Source organism: Echinops telfairi, unplaced genomic scaffold, assembly GCF_000313985.2.
Source record: "Echinops telfairi isolate 266 unplaced genomic scaffold, ASM31398v2 ScPeMD7_443;HRSCAF=831, whole genome shotgun sequence".
Taxonomy (NCBI): domain Eukaryota; kingdom Metazoa; phylum Chordata; class Mammalia; order Afrosoricida; family Tenrecidae; genus Echinops; species Echinops telfairi.
Genome location: NW_022104341.1, coordinates 82176979 through 82179542, shown reverse-complemented (window position 1 = coordinate 82179542; position 2564 = coordinate 82176979). Strand labels below are relative to the sequence as shown.

The following is a 2564-nucleotide window of genomic DNA, read 5'->3' as shown; positions in this document are numbered from 1 at the left end:
CTCTGAGTTAGTGCACCCAGTGGCATCCCCTTGAAAGGTTCTCTCTGGTCACAGTGAATTTTTTCATGAAAGCAGTTTCACTCGAACCTCTAAAAGAGCAGCATACATCCCCAATAAAATAAATACTTAATAAAAGAACAGCACGCAGCTGTGAAATTTTGCTTTCTGCTCAGGAAAAATGCTGCAAAAACTGATGTGATGTTGAACACAGCTTACTAGGCAGTACTATGGGAAAACTCAAGTGTACAAGTGGTCTTCTCATTTCAAGAAAGATGAAATGCTATTTTTTCCCTCTACTGGAATGACTTCTCCAAAGCATGTTCATGAGTTACACTAACCCCTTCCAATGCCCCAACACTCAACCTGTTTTGTGAGCACCATCTCAATCCCAAATCACATGTTATTGACAAACTAATTTCTCAATGAAAACATTACATTAGCCAATCACAGCAAAGAATTTGGATTACATGTTACTAACATTTAGACAAAAAATTGTGCTGGTAGTTTCAGTTGATACTGAATCAGCAAAATGAAGGTGCATACTAATTTTTTCTTTGAAAATGTGTTTTTTCTAAAAGAATACTTCACAATCAAAATAAACAAAAATTTCAAGAATTAGAGGAGAAATATTAAATTAATTAAAGTGTATAACAATTAGGTTGAAATATTCATGTGATTTTTTTTCAAAACTAGTCTACCCAAATTAAAGACAGTTCTGTTTTAAGATTTCAATTCATTTAGACATTGATGTTTTTTTAAATCATTTTATTGGGGGCTCATACAGCTCTAATCACAATATATAAGTTTAGACACTTACTTTTTCTTGTCTACTCATATAAACAGTAGTTTCTTCACTTACAGTTAACTGCTTTGAAGACTCCAAAAATGCTAATAATCATTCCTAACTGATAGCATTAAATTCATTTTCTTTTTAAAAATTTCTCAAGTTAAAATACAGAAAGCTTAAAGGTACAAATTTTAAACATATTCCTTTCAAAATAAATAGAAGTACTCCTGTCTTTTTACATTGCTGGCAAACATATAAATGGAATCAAAAGAACTAAAATGCAAAGACCTTCTCCTTTACATAGATTATTAATTGTTAATGGATGGAAAACAATGGCTTAAAGTAAAACTTCCTGACTTACCATGACCCTGTAATGTTCCTTTGGTAATCCTCTTAAATTCTCTTGCCTAATTCCATGTAAAGGCTTGACTGCATCCCCACAGTCCCTCTTCTCAGTTTTATGGGCCTTTTATGGGCCGTTTTCGATAAGGGCCATCTAAGAAGGTCAGTGTTCTGGGCAGATTTCAGTGGAATACCAAAAATCCCACTAGTACTTTGCTCAGGAGTCGTATTCCCAGTCAGCTTAATGAAAATTTTAACGCATGGCTCATAAAAAGGACACTAAAAATGACATTAGTATTTTTTTAAGTCAATAACAAAACTGTACAATACCTGCACTCAAAATTCAAAAGAGGGAAAAGTAGCAAAACAGCAAAGGGTAATGTTCTCAACTCATTTTAAGAGGCCAGCATTACCCTGATACCAAAGCCAAATACAGACATCACAAAAAACAAGTGCACATACAAGCATTGTGAAAGCAATGTGGTACGTCTGAAACAACTGGGAATAGAACTTCCATACAGGCCAGCAGTACCTCTATTGGGTATATAACCTAAAGAAGAGCCATAACATGGACAAACATATGCACTCTCATGTTCATTACAGCATTGTACACAATAGCAAGAAGTTGGAAAAGCTCAAAAGCTCAACAGGAGAAGAATGGATAAAGAAATTTTGGTGCATACACAAATGGAATACTACGCCCTGCTAAAACATAATGATGGAACCACAAAGTACCTCACAGCATGGATGGACCTGAAGTTAGTCTATGACAAAAGGGCAAATATTGTATGAGATCACTACTATGCCATGACAAAGACTGGAATACCAAAAGGAACAACAGACTCTGGAGGTTCCCCAGGGAGTGAGAGCAAAGGTGGAAGATGAATAAAAAAACTGAAGGTTAACAGGTATATATTTGGGTGTGTACATGAGAACAAAGGTCCATAAAGGGAGAAAGCAAGCAGGGGAGATGGAGGGAGAGAATACAGAGTGGTGATTGGTGAGTGGTTTGAACTGTTGATTGCAGAGTTGATAGTCTGAAAGGTAAACCCTCCACCTAAACCGTTTAGAAGAAAAAGGAACCATATAAAGCCAAGTATAAGCTGACCCGAGTATCAGCTGAGGCACCTAATTTCACCGCAGAAACTGCATTAAAATTGTGCTGGATCCTTGAACTAACTACAAGCTTTTCTTTCTTGTTGTGTTTTAATTTGTTCTTTATCAGTGGTTTGTTGTTGTTGCTGTTTTGTTGTACATTGTTGCATGGTTTTACTCGGTCTTGTTTTTGTGCATATTATTATTTCCCCAGGTCTGTCTAAATAAGATAGGCTGGATGAACAATCTGGAGGAGAAAACAAGGGGACCGACAGTTCTGGGGGCACATGGGAGAAGGACAGTGGGGGGAAAGGAAGTGGTGTTAACAAACCCAGGGACA

The 2564-nt window shown here is 36.5% G+C and overlaps 1 protein-coding gene across 4 annotated transcripts in view; it reads right to left on the bottom strand.

Moving 5' to 3' along the window:
* Positions 1 to 2564, bottom strand: part of LOC101657368 (phosphatidylinositol 3-kinase regulatory subunit gamma) — a 107873-nt gene that overhangs the window by 72310 nt on the left and 32999 nt on the right. Inside the window, exon 1 of one of the 4 annotated variants that reach the window (XM_045291963.1) lies at positions 1149 to 1222. The exons of the other annotated variants lie outside the window; for them this stretch is intronic. The gene's annotated coding sequence lies outside the window, so the exon portion shown is untranslated. Of the gene's footprint in view, positions 1 to 1148; positions 1223 to 2564 lie in introns of those variants that run through there. 4 annotated transcript variants of the gene reach the window in all.